This window comes from Macaca thibetana, chromosome 18, assembly GCF_024542745.1.
Source record: "Macaca thibetana thibetana isolate TM-01 chromosome 18, ASM2454274v1, whole genome shotgun sequence".
Taxonomy (NCBI): domain Eukaryota; kingdom Metazoa; phylum Chordata; class Mammalia; order Primates; family Cercopithecidae; genus Macaca; species Macaca thibetana.
Genome location: NC_065595.1, coordinates 65,278,727 through 65,297,464, shown reverse-complemented (window position 1 = coordinate 65,297,464; position 18,738 = coordinate 65,278,727). Strand labels below are relative to the sequence as shown.

At 40.7% G+C, this 18,738-nt stretch overlaps 1 long non-coding RNA gene across 1 annotated transcript; it reads right to left on the bottom strand.

Moving 5' to 3' along the window:
* Positions 1-13,351: 13,351 nt before the first annotated feature.
* LOC126941181 (uncharacterized) lies at positions 13,352-18,729 on the bottom strand. The gene is made up of 3 exons (XR_007721121.1): positions 18,130-18,729; positions 16,230-16,347; positions 13,352-15,974 (listed from the first exon to the last, which is right to left on the bottom strand). It is a non-coding gene; the product is annotated as an uncharacterized LOC126941181 (long non-coding RNA).
* Positions 18,730-18,738: the final 9 nt, after the last annotated feature.

Below are 18,738 nucleotides of genomic sequence, written 5' to 3'. Positions count from 1 at the left end.
TTAGTAACAGATTTGGTTTTGTATTTAATTGATCTAACTAAAAATTTTAGACAATACTAATTTTTTTCAGCCAAGATGAACCATATCAGCCAAATTTCAACTCTATAAATAAAACGATTTCCTAAGTCTAGCTTTCAAAATTTCAAGGGAGTGCTTAGCCAAGAGTTTAATACAACGTATTAAATGGAATAAAACTAAAGCTCATGAACATAGTTTCATAAATGCTAATCATGTTTGTCTTTCAGCACTAATTTCTATATCAAAAAGTTCACAATTGCTATAGCTTATCTGATTATATATTTTATTGCTGTTTTGCTGTTAATAATTGTCCCCTTAAATTCTATTTGCCTCATATTAATGCTGATGTAGCATCTTAATGCTGATGTAAACTTTAAATGCTATAAAATTTGGTATTTACCTAGTATATCTTTTTTCTTTTCTTTTTTCTATACATATCTGTATCATTTTGTTTTATATGTCTTTTTAAAACTGCAAATGGTTGGATTTTTTAAAGATTCATTCCCATAGTCTTTATCTTAAGCTAAGGGATAGAGATAATCCATCATTGCAATTTCTCTTATATATGAATTTATATCTACATTTCACATTGTTTTTTCTACTATCATCCTTTTCATCTGCTTCTTCACTTCCCCATTCCTGTCTTCTGCTAAATTGATAGGATTTTCTATATCCCCAACTTTTGTCTTCCATGGAAAGTTTGGAAACTAGAGTTACATTTATATTATTTTTAACTTTTTATTTTGGGATAATTATAGACTTACATGGACTTGTAAGAAATAATACAGAGAGATCCTGTAAACACTTAATTTTCCTCAGCAGTAGTATCTTTCATAACTGTAAGTATAATATCATAACCAGGATATCAACATTGTTAAAATCCAGTGACCTCATTCAGATTTCATCAGTTTTACATGCATTCATGTGTGTGTGTATGTTCACTTCTGTGTGATTTTGTCCCATGTGCAGTTTCATGAATTTTCGTAATGACCTTAAATATATAACATACACACCAAACTATAAATTTGCATATTTAACTAATTAGAGTTAGGGTTCTTTTGCTTTACTGAAATCATATGCTCTAGTTACTTGTACTTTATAATCTATTGTTAATTACATTTACTAGTGTACTTTATTAATTCCTATGTTTATTGCTTTTTTCTGTCACTTGGATTTCCTTTCTTTTTGATTAAATACAACCTTTAACAGTGAAGGTCTGTGCTTGGTTAACTCTCTTTTTATTATGCATAAAAATGCCTCTATTATTTTGCATTCAATCTTGAATGATAATTTAGATGGGTATAAAATTCAAGGTTGAAAATGACATCCCTTAGTATTTTGAAGCTTTAAATCCAGTTTTCTGGCATTTATCATAGATGAGAAATCGCTCTTTGTATCATATCTTTGCCAATAATCTGTCTCAAAGGTTTATCCCTGTGTAACTCACACACCAATGATAGATCATTTCCATCACACCAGAAAGTTTTCTTCTGCTGTGTGCAGTTGACTCTGCCCCCACCTCCTGCTCTCAACAAGCACTGATCTGTCTGTAACTGTAGATAACTTGTTCTAGAATGCCTTATAAATGAACTCATATAGGTGCTCATTTGTGTCTGCCTTATTTTACTCAGCATAATGCTTTTTGGGATTCACCATGTTGTTACATGTATCAGTAGCTTGCACCTTTTTAAAATCACTGAGTAGTTCTTCATTATATGGATGTATCACATTTTATTTATCCATTCATCAGTTGATGGATATTTGGGGCTAATATTAATAAAGCTGCTATGAATAGTCATATATAAAAAATAATAATAATCTGTTTTTTCCCTGGTAGTTTCTAGGATTTTATTTTTTATTTCTGATAGTCTACATGTTCTGTTCGTTCTGACATGTTGCTATAGATTTATTTTAGTTTATCTTTATTAGCATTTAATAAGTGCTTTCAATTTGTGGACACACGTCTTTCTTCAAATATGGAAAGGTTTTAGCCATTATCTCTTTCAATATTGTTCTTCTGCCATTCCCTCTTGCTTCTATTCTGAAGTTTCAACTGACATTTGTTGGAGCCTATCAGTCTATCTGCTGTGTATCTGAATCTCTCTTTCATATTTCTCTCCAGGCTCTCTATGCTGCGTTCCAGCGTAATTCTTTCAGCACTACTCTTCAGTTCATTGATTCTTTATTTGTGTCCAGCCTATTGTTTAAATTGCTTATTACAGTTAAAAATATTAATAGCATTTTTTATGTCCAGAATTTCAAACTGAATGTTAGTCATAGCTAGATGACCTTGTATTTATTTCTGTCTCTTTTTCTTTCACATTTTGTTCTTTTTATGAGTATTATGAGCATACTAAATATACCTATTCTAATATATTTCTCAGACTGATAGAATATTTTAACTTCTGGACTTAATTCATGTTAATTATCAATTTTTTTGTTGTTAGCATCAAATGTCTTTGTGAATTTTACAACCAAAAAGCCTTTTGAAAGATTTGCAGGATTATTTCGAAGTTTTAGTTTGGTTGTTTTGATTTCTCCCTTCCTGTGCTCCAAACTTCCTGTCTAGAAGTTTAGGGGTTGCCCTCATTCACCTGTCTGAGCCACAGCCCAGGGTTAGGTCTTATATTATTATCCATACCTGCTTTTCAGTATAATTATCTTCATTTCTGTCTCCTGGTCAACGTTGCCCCACTGTGCCTGCATTCCCCCTTAGTTACTTAAGCTGTTGGTGTTAGCAGTAGTTCTTTATAGCTTCTCCTCCTGAGAAATGGGTTAGCACCCAGGCTTCAAGCACTCACATTGGTGCTAGACCCACCTCAGGTGAAGGGCTTTGGTCTCCCTTATTCTACAGGAACCAGACTGCACCTACCCCTGCCTGCTTCCAATCCCAAAAGCAGTGAACCCACATCTACAGCCGAACAGCTGTTTTACATTGTTGTTCCATTTCTGGTCTCGAAAAAGTTCATAGGGAATTGTAAGAGAGCTGTGGTTATTTGCCTTTTCCTTTTATTATTTTATTTTATTTATTTATTTTGGAAACAAGGTCTCTTTATGTTGCCCAAGTTGGCTTCCAACTCCTGGGTTCAAGAAATCCTCCCACCTCAGCCTCTAGAGTAACTAGAACTACAAAAGTGCACCACTGCACCCTTCTTCTATTTTGTGTTCTATTTTAGCAATCATTTCTATATGCTTAGAGCACAGAGAATACTTCAAAGTCTGAGTTTACTGCACCATCCTGCCCATTTACAACAATGAAAATTAACATTCACTCAACATTTATGTGCCAGGCATTCTTCTTAGTCTTTTTATACCTTACTTCACTTAATCCTTAAAGCACTTCTGTGAGGCAGGTGCTATCCTATATCAACATTTCAATGAGAGTAAATAAATACTCTCTAGAATTTAAATAACTTGTTTTATATAAGTATTCTGGCAAGTGGAAAAATGAATGAAGAGTAAATAAATACTCTCTAGAATTTAAATAACTTGTTTTATATAAGTATTCTGGCAAGTGGAAAAATGGGCTTCAAGTCCAGGGATGTCAGACTCCAAGGCCTTAATATAATAAAGACATCATAATGTCTCCTCTTGATAACTTGAAATTACTGACTTTATGACCCTATAGAAGAATCTACAGGAGTAGGAATGGTATGAGCTGTGAATCTGCATTACTGGTTTCTAGTTAGAGTTTGATGTTCCTGCCCAAATCTCATGTTGAAATGTAATCCCCAATGTTGGAGGTGGAGACTGTAGAAGCTGATTGGATCATGGTGGTGGATTCCTCATGAATGACATCATATCATCTCCTTGGTGCTGTCCTCACGATAGTGAGTTCGTGTGAGATATGGTCATTTAAAAGTGTGTGGTACTCTCCCCTCTCTCTTGCCGCATGACGTGCCTGCTCCCTCTTCACTTTCCACTATGATTGTCAGTTTCCTGAGGCCTCCCCAGAAGCCTAGCAGATAGCAGCATCATGCTTCCTGTACAGCCTACAGAGCCATGAGCCAATTAAACCTCTTTTCTTCATAAATTACCCATTGTTAGGTATTTCCTTATAGAAATATAGCCTAACACAGAGTTATTTTACTAACTACCAGATGGGAAAGTCACTGAAGCAACTTGTGTCTTTACTTTTTTATAAAATGGGGTTAGTAACAAGTAATTTTTCTCCCTGATTCCTTACGAAGGTCAAAAAATAATGAACTTAAAACATCTTTTAAAAATATGTAATATATTCATAATGTTTTACATTGATTTCAAGCTTTTTTTCCTGTATTGAAACCAAGAGATGTCATCAGCAAAGCTTATATTATTTTGCCAGACTATATTGCCTTGCAGTTTCCCACGCCAGAGCTCATTTGCTACTTCTCTACCCACTCAGGAAATCTCATGAGATCTTACTATGGTTTATCCCTGTCAGTTTGACATTTCACTTCCATCTTTAATTTTGGAGATCTCACTGTGCACTCTCTGATCCAAATCACTTATAAAACTATTAAACGAACTCTTACAATTTTTCTGTCTAGAGAAACAATCTTTTTCTCTACCTTTGGTTTCCTATTAAGCCAATTCTTCATCTATAGCAAAACAAATAATATCTTGACTATTCCACAGTTTTTTGTTGTTTTTTTTTCAGTATTCCTTTCCTTATCAAGGGAGAACATCATAGGAAAGACCAGCCTATGGAGTCAAATCCACCTGCTCTGTCATCAACTAGTGGCATGACCAGGGCCAGGCACTTAGCATCCTCAAGCTTTAGTGTTTTTCATCTATAAGGTGAAGATAATATGTCAGTCCTAAAGGAAGGATGCAATGGTTTTATAAGGCAAAGTATACCAAGTGTCACATAGAGTATCTGGCACATAGTAGGTTTTTGATAAATAAAAGTCATCCTTATCAGAATCAGAAGCCCGAAAGCACTGACTTGCTGCAAATGTTGAAAAAGCATGTGTTGACTACATTAACCATACTCCAGTGATGCAAATAACTTGCTTCTTTTTTTTTCATTTATATTGTACTAAACCCCCCCCCCCCCCCCCCCCCCCCCCCCCCCCCCCCCCCCCCCCCCCCCCAAAAAAAAAACCCCCCCCCCCCCCCCCCCCCCCCCCCCCCCCCCCCCCCCCCCCAAAACCCCCCCCCCCCCCCCCCCCCCCCCCCCCCCCCCCCCCCCCCCCCCTCAGGTTCAATAATGCAGCAACATAGTCTAATTTTCAATGTTGATAGATGATGATGACTCATTTCAAACTCCAACAAACATGTAGGTGTCATTTTCCAGACAGGCAGTGGTTCTTTTCAAGCTACTTTGATGTCTTTGTAGGGAAAGAAGTGTAGGATCTTGAGTAATGATGGTGAGTGTGATGAAGCCTGCAGAAGTGTCCATTCTGAGCCTGGGGACCATGAGTGCTGTCCTTTACAAACCATGTACAAGCTGTTGATTCATTGGTGGCTAGAATGTGCTGTCCAGTCAAGTGCAAATCTCTCCTTGAATAATCACTGACCTCCTCCATTCAGACATGGCATTTTTAAATTTATTTTTATTTTGTTTTATTTTGTTTTGAGACGGAGTCTCACTCTATCACCCAGGCTGGAGTGCAGTGGCACCATCTTGGCTCACTGCAAGCTCCGCCTCCCAGGTTCATGCCATTCTCCTGCCTCAGCCTCCTGAGTAGCTGGGACTACAGGTGCCCGCCACCACCCCCAGCTAATTTTTTATATTTTTAGTAGAGACAGGGTTTCACCGTTTTAGCCAGGATGGTCTCGATCTCCTGACCTTGTGATCCGCTCCCCTCGGCCTCCCAAAGTGTTGGGATTACAGGTGTGAGCCACTGCGCCTGGCCCAGACATGACATTTTATTTGAAATGAGTTTCACATTCTTTGTGATCATTTTCATAACCTCCATGAGTACGAGACAGAAAGAGTTTCAGCCTGAATAGAACTTTAAACCTGTGGCCTAGACGGAGCAAATACAGGTGTGTGTGTGTGTGTGTGTGTGTGTGTGTGTGTGTGTGTGTGAGAGAGAGAGAGAGAGAGAGAGAGACAGAGACAGAGAGAGAGAGAGAGAGAAACAACTATTCAGGGAAAATGGAACTAACTGGGGGGAGGGGAAAGAGACAAGGGAAGCAGAAGAAAGGCAAGGAAAGCACAGAGTCTCAACGCTGTCTCCCTTTATCTTCGTCTTAAAGAAATGTCCCCACCACCACATATGTGTTACCTTGTTAACTGCATATTTCCAGAAAGTTGCTCTGTAAAGCTCAATAAAGCAGCAATATACCCTAATTTTCAACACTGATAGATCATGATGACTCATTGCAACCAACATGTAGGCTTCATTTCTCACAAAAGCAGTGATCCCTTTTAGTGTTAACTTGTTAGCTGCATATTTCCAGAAAGTTGTACAGATTACTGTTGCCATCATATACTATAGGAAGTAGAATTATTTCTTCCTAGAGGAAAGGAGATATAATTGCAGCTTGTTTTTTCATAACTATCTATATTTGTTTGCTCAGTAGATATCTATCCAAGTCCCTGAGTCATATCTTCCCAGAACACACAACTTAAACCTTCTTTGCTTTTTGTCAGGAGACTGACATTCTCATATAACATTTCATAATAATGTATTCAAAGGACACATTTAAAATATATGAAATGTATATGAAATAAACTTGTTGAAAACTAAAGCTATTACAAGCCTCAAGCTAACAAGCTATCTTAATAAAGAACCACATTAGCTTGCAGAATCAAAATTCAGACTAAAGCCCAGGATGAAGTTCCTTTTCCACTTCTCATACAGTTGGGTTTCAGTATTTTCAGGTGATGCCCCAGGAGATGATTTTTAATCAGATTACTTCAAATCTGTTTTCCCCTACTTAAATAAAACTGTGCTATGTGGAAAAAAAAATGTGCTATGTGGAATAATACAATCAAATTTAAAATATGATGACTTCATAGTTGCCATTTATATTCTTCTGAGCTTGGCATCAAACTGAAAATTCCAATAACTTCTGAAAGACTAACATCTCTCTGCTCACCACTTACTGTTATTTCTCAAATGTTTGTGAAACCATTATCCTATCACATTTTAGGGAATTTTCTTCAGTGAAACTAAATTTATGTTTCTATTATCTCTGAACATATGTACAGGTAGGAATTTTGTAAAACTATAGTGAAAAATGTTCTGGTATTGATGTGCAGCATTAAAGACCATCTGTCTTCCAAAGAAAGACATGTGTAACAATAAGATAAAAGCTATGGCTTCCCAATTAAATACTACCCTTAGCTGAAAACCAACAACCTTCACTATCAGAATACACTAAAAGAAGTCCTTCACTACATCATCCCACCCACAACCCCTAGAGGCTTCTAAATGTTGGAACCGAACTGTCGATTCCCTCCTGGGCAGGGGTCGCCGCGAAGGATCACCGACACGAGATTCACAGCAGAGAGTTATTTATTATTAGCGCGCTAGGGTCCCAAGCTCTAAGTTGGCCCTGGGACCCCGACTGCTTGTTACAGGCTGTTTATATAGGCAAACACAAGTTCAAACACAGCTTATGGCGCGAAATTCAAACAAAGCTTAAGGCGCAAAATGATTGGGTCTAGCTATGGCCTGAGCAAGGTGTCTTATGCTAATTGGTTAGAGCAGGACCTTATGAGGTTTTTTTCCTGGAGTTGTTGATTCCGGGAACTTCGAGGCAGGGTGGGACCCCCGGAATTGGCAGGGTGGGACCCCATGAGGTTGTTTCCCGGAATTGGCAGGGTGGGACCCTATCAGGGTGGGTCCCTATCGAGGCAGGGTGGGACCCTATCCAGAGCCACCTGGTGTTAATTTTTTCTATATGAGGCCTAGTTTCTAAGTTTTATGAGGCCTAGTTTCATAAGGAGCCATAATCCAGATGTCACTGTGACTTCGTGGCCTGTATTGGAACTGTATTGGATTAGACTGAGGTCCCTGTGCATCTCCAAGGGCTTGTATTCTCATGGCCACTTTTCCCCTTGTTTTGCTAAACAGACATGAAATTCAGGTCCTTCCTTGGTTTACACACACCTATACCCATACACAATTATGCAAAGCCAACTGTATTGAAGGTTGGAGGACCATTAGGGAAGGTCACATATTCAGTGTATTTCCAACAACTTAGTATCCCACAATATTTATTCCTGTCCTTAAATATCCTTTGTCCACCCTTTCTCCACCCTCTCCTATCATGGAGGTTTCTCACTGACCCCTTACCCATGCATTACCCAGCTTCTTCTCCTCATTCCCACCTCTTTTTTTTGAGACGGAGTCTCGCTCTGCCGCCCAGGCTGGAGTGCAGTGGCCGGATCTCGGCTCACTGCAAGCTCCGCCTCCCGGGTTCACGCCATTCTCCTGCCTCAGCCTCCGGAGTAGCTGGGACTACAGGCGCCGCCACCTCGCCCGGCTAGTTTTTCGTATTTTTTAGTAGAGACAGGGTTTCACCGTGTTAGCCAGGATGATCTCCATCTCCTGACCTCGTGATCCGCCCATCTCGGCCTCCCAAAGTGCTGGGATTACAGGCTTGAGCCACCGCGCCCGGCCCATTCCCACCTCTTATACTTCCTGTGTCGCCCTTCAAATTCTTTCCCCCAATTCTTCCTGCAGGTTTGCAGAGAAGTTCCACCCACTCCAGGTCCTGCTCACTAATGCACTGAAGTGCTTCACACACAATAGTACCACTGGATCACAAGGACACACTGCCTTAGAAAGACCATGAGGTTATCCACATCACTTTCCCATTCTGCAGTATATATTTCTCCTAAGTTTTGGATTTTTCAAATCATTTTATTTTTCTACAGCTTTTTCATTTTTTTTGTCAGACACCATCAAGTCTTTTTGCAGTTTATAAGACTTCAGTCTCACATTCTATTGACATAACATATAAACTCATTTGCTCCCCAAATGGAAATTTTAGAGAATGATGCATTTTGTCTCACAAGTTGACTGACAGTTAAATTGCCTGCAGTGGGACTGATAGTAAATTTTCTCTTTTTTATAGGTCCTATTTGTGTTGCCATGACACTTTCTTAAGTCTTGATAAACAAATGCACAGTCTCCTGTGACTTTGAGCTTACGAAAACAAATTCTCTCATATTCAAGGAGTAAGGAACTACCGTTAATCAACGCCTGACTCCAAACTAGGTGTTTACGTCATCACCGCATTAAAGTCAGTATGTAGTTTTGGGAAATGTTCCAGAAATGTATGATGAACTATCTCAACATACACTAGTGTCATCATTTTGTATCGTGTAGCATTTTAAAAAATATAGTGCCCCCATGTAATAGTTATTTTCCTTTCATGATGGAATTCATCCTTTTCACAAACTTCCAAGTATCAGGACCAAATTTTCACATTAAACACTTTCATAGACCACTGTTAATTGGAAAAAACATTCCAAATGACTGAAACCAATTATGACTTTGGCAGCATTTTCAAATAATTTTCATTTTATTAGTCACAATGGTACTTACACTAGATACCCAGTCCCGGTAGATGGGATTGTTAGGACAGGCCTCTCTGTGGAGCTGATGTCTAAGCTGAGAAGTGAAGGAGCTGTCATGGGAAGATCAGAGGAGTATCAAGTGCAAAGGTCTGGAGGTGAGTATAGGCCTGGGGCATTCAGAAAAGAGGAAGAGGTCAGTGTGGCTGAACGTAATCAGCCAGGATCAGCATTCAGAAGGCTGGTGCGGACCGACACTGCAGGGCTTTGAAGCTGTTCTAGTCCTTTGGGGATACTATAACAAAGTACTATAGACTAAGTGGCTTTTAAGCAACAAACATTTGTTTCTCACAGTGTTGGAGGCTGGAGTCTAAGATCGGGTCCTAGCATGGTCAGATACCATTGAGGGCTCTCTTCCAGGTTGCAGACTGCCATCTTCTTGTTGTATTCTCACATGGCAGAAAGAGAAGCATGGGAGATCTCTGGACTCCATTTATGAGGGCACTAATCCCATTCATGAGGGCTCCACTCTCACGACCTGATCAACCCCCAAAGGCCCCATCCATCTCCTAATACCTTCACATTGGGGGTTAGGTTTCAACTTAGGAATTCTGGAGGGACATAAATGATTAATTCATAACAGAAGTCAAGGTAAGAAGAAGAAACTTTACTGTAAGAGAAAAGAAAAATCATGATGGGATTGAAGCAGAGGAGGGGCATTGATCTGATTTAAGCTTTTACAAGATCACTCTGGCTGCTGCTAAGAGAAACTGTGGGGGGCAAGGGAGAAGGCAGATCTATCAGGAGTTCACTGCCTTGGCCCAGGGGAGAAATGATGGGGCTTGGCCTAGAGTAGGAGCTTCTGAAGGGGAGAGAGGAGGGTGTAACAGGAGTATAGGGCATGCACATGTGTGGCACACAGCATGTGGATCAAGTGTGCACTCTGATGATGCTGCACGGACAGCGAGAAGCAGTATCCACTTGACGTATTTGTATGTATGGTTACATAGGTGCCTTTTCATAGCACCATGTCCTTCTTGAGAACCACTGCTTTAATATACTGCAGTAGGTATGGCAAGAGACACATTTCCTCCTTTCCAACAGCAGATGAACTTTCTGAAGTATGGCATGAACTATTTTCATCTGCAGAACATTGAAGGTAATTCTTTCACACCAGTGCCTGATGAGGCTTAATTAGTGAATGCTTACAGGGTGGTTTAAAATGAAAAATGAAAAATATTTAAATGTCAACTATGTCTCTCATTGTATCATAAGCACTGAGCTCTGATGCTTGCTGAGAATTCCCCTTTCCACAGCCATGCTCGCAATATGGTAGGAAAGCAGGAGCAGTTTTTTCTAACTGCAATAAACCATCCATCTATCACTCCACACCATTTTCCAGGAAGAAAACAGGAATCAAGTCCCATAGAGGGATTCTTCATTGTCTTCTAAAAAACCACATAAAATGGTCATTTTTTTTTTTTTTTTCATTTTATGAGCCTCACTCTGTTTCCCAGGCTAGAGTTCAGTGGTACAGTCATGGCTCACTGCAGCCTCAGTATCCCAGGCTCAAGTGAGCTGGGACCTGTAGTCCCAGCTACTCAGGAGGCTAAGGTGGGAGGGTCATCAAGGAAAACTGTAGCTTTCCTTGGCTCATGACTTCCTTCCGTCTTTAAAACCAGCAGTGTAACATCTTCAAGCCTCAATCTGACTCTGACACTCTGCTTTTGTCATTACTTCTCCTTCTCTGACTTCTTTAGAGACCCTTGTGATGACATTGAGTCCTTGTGATGACACTGGGACCACCAGAGAATCCAGGATCACCTCCCGATCTCCCATGTCTGCCTTGCAAGGGATCCTATTCGCAGATTGGGACGGGGGTGGGGATTAGGATGCAGATGTTACTGGAATTATTCTACCAGCCACACTTATACTCACCAAGTATGAGACTCTTCAGTATTGTGTTGGACATGGAAACAGGTAGTTTATAGTTTTTTAAAAAGTTACCCAATTCCTTAGAGCTCAAAAGGAACCAACAATCTAAACCACTTAAGGAAAGTGGAGTGATCTTCTCTACGTTTAAGTAAGGATTCACCTGTACTTCCTGTCAGGGTGTAGGGACTCAGATGGCTCTCTTACCTCCACTACAACCAGAGAGGCCCATTCAGGAGACTCCTCTCTACTCAAGTGGCTACAGTGCTGTCTGAGTGGATCCTGGAGGCAAGTTTGACTACACTGCAGAGACTGCTGGGTGTTGGGCATGAGCTCTGTCCTCCATATGATCAGCTGGCTAGGGGCACCTACATTCAAATTCCATCTGGCTCCTTGTTTTACCTGTATGAAGTATAGAGGTAGAATGTGTATGCCTGTGTTAATAATCTCTGTTAACTGCATAGCAGAATTCTTCTAAAAGTTGGTTAATTGAATTTAAAAATATTTCAGATTTACACTGAAAAAGGGAAAAAATTATCAAGCCACACAAATCTAGAACTATACTTCCATTCAGTCACATATTTGTATGGAGCACACCATGTGCTGGGCAAATAGAGATGAATAAGAAAGATGAAGTCTCAGCCCTTCATGTGATTGGCGGTGGTCATCAGAACCATGGAGTACATCAGAATGCTGGGGTTGCCTGCTAGTTGAACTTCAGGGAAGGCCTCTCTAAGTCAACACAATTACTCTGAGCTCTGAAAGATCAAAAGGCAACCATGTGAAGAGTCAGGCAGACCATTCTAGACAGTTCTAGACCATTCTAAGGAATAGATGCAAAGATTCTGAGGCAGAAAAGAGACGAGGATGTTGAAAGAATAATCAAAAAGTCAGTTTGGTGGAGGACGGTGGGCAACAGGGGAAGAGGAAGAAACAACAGGACCAATCAAACAGAGCCTGATCGTTTCAGGTTTATTTGAAGATAAATAAGAAATCATTAAAGTTTCAAGCAGAGGAACGACATGGAGAGACTGACATTTGTCTAAGACCTTTCTGGCTGCTGTATGGAGATGAGCTTGGACACGAGCAAGGGTGGAGGTAGGAAGACCCCATAGGTGGCCAGCACAGTCCCCCAGGCAAGATAGCCGATAGTGCCCATGGAGACAACCCAACGGGGACATAGCCAGCATCCTAGTCTGAAGGTGGAATGGACAGGGAGTGCTCCTGGATTACATGTAGTGGGTAGGACAGCTGAAGACTTCAGAATGAGTTTTAAGTCTTGGCTTATTAACATGGCAGATGGTAGTGTCATTTATGAAGAAGAAGAAGATTGGGGGAAAACAGATTTGTGGGAGAAAGTTAACACTTCTGAATGTTTATTATTAAGAAGCCTGTTAGACACAGAGGTTGAAACGTCAAATAGATTGCTGAATAGACAGACTTTAGCACAGGAGGACACCAAATGCAAAACTAACATTGTTACAGGACAGAGTTCCACCTTCCCTGGGCATCACTCTGTGTCCACAGGAGATCTTTTGTTTGTTTGTTTGTTTGTGATGGAGGTTCACTCTTGTTGCCCGGGCTGGAGTGCAATGGAGAAGTCTCAGCTCACTGCAACCTCTGCCTCCAGGGTTCAAGTGATTCTCCTGCCTCAGCCTCCCAAGTAGCTAGGATTACAGGCACCAGCTACCACGCCCAGCTATTTTTTGTTTGTTTGTTGGTTTTTGTTTTTTTGTATTTTTAGTAGAGACCAGATGTCTGCCAGGCTGGTCTCAAACTCCTAACCTCAGGTGATCCACCTGCTTCGGCCTCCCAAAGTACTGGGATTACAAGCGTGAGTCACTGTTTCTGGCCCATAGGAGTTTCTAACAAATTTACCCCACTTCTGGGGATGACTCAGGTTTGCTACTTGATGAAGGAGACACTCCTGAGTATTACAAATCTGTTGGACCCTTAGGACTCAGAGCCTTCAGTATGAAGTCACTAGAACTACTGAATATCCAAAACTCTCTTTGGGTACTTGTATATATTTAGCATGTGACTGGAACAAAGTTTCTAGCACAAGAAGGCACACAAAGGTTTATTGAATGAATGGTTTCCTTTAATTGCTAATTTTTTATTGGAGTGAGAATGAGATTAGCAAGTATAAGTCCAACTTTCCATCAAACGGAAAAGTGACTGGGCATAGTGGCTCATGCCTGTAATCCCAGTGACTCTGGAGGCTGAGGCAGGAGGATTGCTTGAGCCCAGGAGTTTCAGGCTGCGGTGAGCTATGATCACGCCACTGCACTCAGGCCTGGGTGACTGAGAGAGACGTTGTTTCAAAAAAGACAAGTAACTTATAAATCTGCAGGACAGGCCAGTGCTTCTGAGACCTTAATGCAGAATCACTGGGGATCTTGTTGAAATGCGAATTCTGACTCAGTCAGTCCTGGGTCGTGCTTGAGATTCTGCAGATCTAACAGGCTCCCAAGTGTTGCTGCAGTCACTGGCTCTCAAATCACACTCAAGTAGCAAGGGCATATGACTTACCCCACCGTTCTTCCATTTGATCAGGCAATCTTTAGTGAAACAAACAACATTCAGTGGGCAAGGCTTCCACAACCAAATGTGACCCCAGACTGCTGTTGCCTGTGGACTTCTACAGCAACTGTTTCTGATGCTATCATTTGACATTCAACATTTATTGCCTTATATTTTTAATTGTCATCCCATGCCTATATGTCTTATTTTCCAAACAAAACTAAAAGTGTCTAGAGATCAAGGACAAAGCTCTGTGATCTTTTGTGTACCTAGCTCCAAGGTTCCATTCTCATACCTTGTACAAGGCGACTTCCCAAGGAATATTTGTTGACTGACTACTGAGGAATTCCCCTGGTAGGGACTGTGGATCCATGAGCATTAGTTAGACTCATGCAGAAATAGAAATATGACTTTTGCCATAAAACCTAAAATTTAAATCTGATAGATTTTAGTTACCCCTACATGCAATAAAGAGATAAAAAGTGTATGTCTATGTGAATAATTGGCATCAGCTGTAAAACAGGAGTCTTCTAAATGTTGGGTAATTGAAAAAAAGAAAGTATTTCAGAGCACTTGGACCTCTAATTCCTTCTCAGTTACAAAAGTATTACATAAAGCTGTACGTTCATATTAAAAACACATTAAATAATAATCATGAATATAATCTAAAATAATAAAGTAACTGTAAGTAGGTGCTTGGTGTGAATTATCTGTAACATTTTTGTGATTATTCCTTAATTTATTGCTCCATAATATGGAAGCTTTTCTGCCTTTCAGTATGCATGGCAGCCTAATCTTATATTTCCTTCCCCTGAACTCACTCACAGCTGAACAGTTTGCTCGTATACCATGGCAATGAAAAGAACATTGAGTTATGTGAGAAAACAACCTCAGTGTGGCTGCCACTTGGAACCTAGTGCAGAATTACATACTGCAATTAAGATGAAGACCATTTTTGGGGTGACCGGCATCTATCCAGGACCCAGCACTCTCCTTCTGTGCTTGCTGGGAAGGAGTTCCTAGCACAGAAGTCACGATGGTCAGCTCTGGTCTTGGTCCAGCTGCGTGTATCAGAGGGGCTACTCCTAACGGTAGCTGAGTCCCAGTAACAGCAGAGGGGAAGCAACCACACCTGACTTTTCTCCTACTTTTTAGGCATGTCACTTACCCAGTCACTCTTTAACAGCATTTTGAAAGGATCTCTTCTGGGTTAACTGCTGTGCTAGGCTCTACATGAGATACAGGGATGGGATCTCCCTCTCTAGGAGTTCAGAGTTTACCAAAATGAGCTCTGAGAAGGCTGGGATCTCACCTGGCTTGGTCACACTGTATTCCCAAATCCCAGAAGGTGCTTGGCTTACAATAGGTGTTCAAAAGTATTTATCAAATGAATAAATGAATAAGACAATGGATGAATAAACCTAGTGGGTAGCTCAGATATATTCACAGTCAGCTTCTGCTTATTCTGCTTAATAGAGTGCTTATGCAAAATAATACCAAACCTACAATTTGTGGAGCCCTCACTAAGCTGCATGCCACATACTGTTCTATGGACTTTGCACATCATCTATTTTCATCCTTACAACTACCTCTGAGTAGTTGTGATTTTTACACCATTGCACATGTGAGCGGATGGTGTGAAGAGATGGCAAGCATTGTGCCCAAGCTCTCACGGTTAGCGATAAAGTGACAACTCAGATTTAGGTCTGCTGATGCTTGAGGTCCTAACCAACACTCTATTGCTCTCTCTCGGGACTTTATTAATAACCAGAGATTCCAAGTTGAGGGTCCCAGTTTCAGAAGGAAAAGCAGTGGGTAATTTTTAGCCATGGGACATGATAACAAAAGCAATCTTTATCCTGTTGTTAGATCATTCTGCTTTCCCCAGGGCTTCCCACAATCCGAGCCCAAAGAAGATGCAGAGAAGAGGCCCTGAGCTGGCTCATCCACTGGTCAGAAGATTCCAGATGACAGAGCTTTCCTCAGAAAAGTCCAGTTTTCATTAGTAGGCAGAAGACAGGTGGTACTTCTTCAAGACAAGCTACAACAGAATACCTTGTTTTGAGCACTTTTTAATATTGAGAATCTCCTAATGACAGCAGAATTAAAGAGTGGGGACAAAAATAGTCAAGGTTTTTAAAAAAGTAACCTTTTTTTTTTCAGTGCACTAATTTCTATATAATACTGTAACAGACATTTCTATATCATATGACAAAGGAAGCTGTCATATACACCACGAATATTTGATATAAATCACAGACTTATAAATTCTAAAGATTATAGTCAGATTGCTTACCCAGCATTTACTCGGGGCATGATTGCAGAGCTAGCTGCAGATGCAATGGGGCAGGTCTGTCTGCAGAGCAGGAGTTGGGGACATTGCAGAGTCAGAGAATCCCCAGAGTCCCCAGCATCTGGGATGGGAACAGCTTAGAATGAGAGGTGGGACAACACCCAAAACAAATGTTACTTCCCTTACAACTGTGCCCACTAGAGTTTTGGGAATCTCCTTTCTCTACACTGAGGCACCGCCTCATGTTTTTAGACTCCGCAGCTTGGCTCCCTGGAGGGGAAGAATGTAGGTTGAGGGGTGGTGCCTCTCTCTCGGCATTGTGTGATAATCCAGGACAGTTGGGCCCATGGAATTGTATTAAATCAGTGGAAGGAGGGTTTACTACACATAGCTTAGCAAATGGTTTACGTGCTTCTCAAAGTCATCCCCAGATCAGCAGCATCAGCTAGGCCAGGGGTCTGCAATTTTTTTCTTTAAAGGTCTAGAGAATGAATACTTTAGGCTTTGTGAGCCAAAAAACAAAACTGAGCATCTTATCTGGGTATTTATTATATAACAAGGGAGACAAACGAAATTCCAATAAGTTTTCATTGATGAAATTCAAACTATAATACTGGGTACAATTTTTGTGTAATGCAAGTCTACTAATGAAAAGAATGTAATTGTGAGAGGGGACAGAATTTTGCTTAATTGGGGTTCAAAGTTAGTGTTGCCTATCATGGAATAATTTGCAAAGGTTCATCTGTAAAAACTATTATTAACTTGCAGACCTTACAAAAACAGGTGAAAACATGGATTTGGCCCTGGGGCTAGACCTGGGAACTGGTTAGAAATGCAAATTATAAGGCCCACTCCAGATCTACTAAATTAGAAAGTCTGGGGGTGGGTCTGGTAACTTGTATCTTAACAAGCCCTCCAGGGTATGCCGATGCACGCTACCATTTGAAAACTACTGGTTTAAAATAAATGTGTAAGGGCCAGAGTTAGCCTTGCCCACCCTGTTATTACCATGGTAACGTGCATTTCTCAATCACGGTCTTCAGCCCGATCTTCCCATTACCATTATTTCAATGAGTTTGGGTGTATATTTACATTTTTAAAAATAACCTTTCGGGTCTTAGGCAACTCAAGAAACATGGCACGCCCACGCCCACTCTGCGATTTCTAAACAGAGAAGCAGGAACTCCTCTGGGAAGTGGCTCACAGCCAGGAAGGAGAGAGCACTTCTCAACAATGGTGGGAGGATAAGCTCTCAGGCAAGTCTGCAGTAGGTATCCCTAGAGATCCGTAATAGAAGTTGTGACTTCTCACCTTTACAATTGCTACCTCAGCACTACCTCTGGCCAGTGAAAAATAAACGGAGTTGCAACATAGAGGCTGTTTCTGGATTGAATTGGTGGGCTCGGTGCTATCACCATTTCAAATGATTTATAAATAGTATTTCTGTAACAAATTCAGAGCGAAGAACTATAGAGACTGTCCCCTGGGCCAATTCCCTTACCGCTCTGACCATGTTTTTCTCTCTAAACTTCTGCCTCAATTTCTCCATGTGTATGATGGAAACAATTAATAAAACCTCATTGACAGGTTTGTCTTGAGAATAAAATTAGGTTTGGGAAGGTCTCAGCAGTTGATGAATGCTGAGAATTATTCTTATGTAAGATTGTCCTAACAAACTGACAAGCTGATGTTGACGTTGACAAAAAGCGTGTAGAGAACCTATTATCCATGCAGTATCCCTCCTGTGACTAAACACACCACTTCCTTCTCCATCTGGCATCTTTTAGGCATACAGAAATTTTTTGGCCAAAAAATTCAAATGGCTATTTTGACCCATTGGGCAGGAAGCTTGTGTAAACGTTTCAAATAGGTTCCCCACCAGCCTGACCCCACCGCTACTCACTCTGAAATTCAGATCCCTTGAGTCACTTGGGGGTTAGAAAACAGAGAGAGAAGGCAGAGGCCATTGTCTGTGGGAGAGCTTGGCAAGTCTTCTAGGAGCAGCTTCCAGAAGATTCCTCTTAATGTCATTAATTGATCCAATTACCTAGATGACACCAGACCCAAGTGGATGAGAGGTGGGCTTTTTACTATTCTTGTTTTAGAATTATGGGGTAAAACCTGGAAGGCTGCAGACCTTAGAGGAGGGCTCTATATTCTCCTACTTTAAAATGTTGCCTAAGACAAGCAACAAACTCAAGGTACTTTGCCCTCTGAGAGAGCTCAGAATCCTTGTCCTCAGGAATCATGCAATCAATGCAAAGGTAAGACAAACCCCCAAGTAGGCAGTGTCTAAGTGAGGGTTGATGGAGGTGCTTTTAACAAGAGATGGAAACTGAGGAGGTGGAGAAGAATTTGGAAAATATATCCTGAGGCAAAAATTCAGCTCTGCATCTACTTAAAAAATAAAACTAGCTAGAGTACAACTTCTTTTAACTGGCACTGAAACTGAAGAAAACAGGAAGGAGAAATAATAATGATTTGAAGAAAACTAAGCTATGAAAAGAACTCC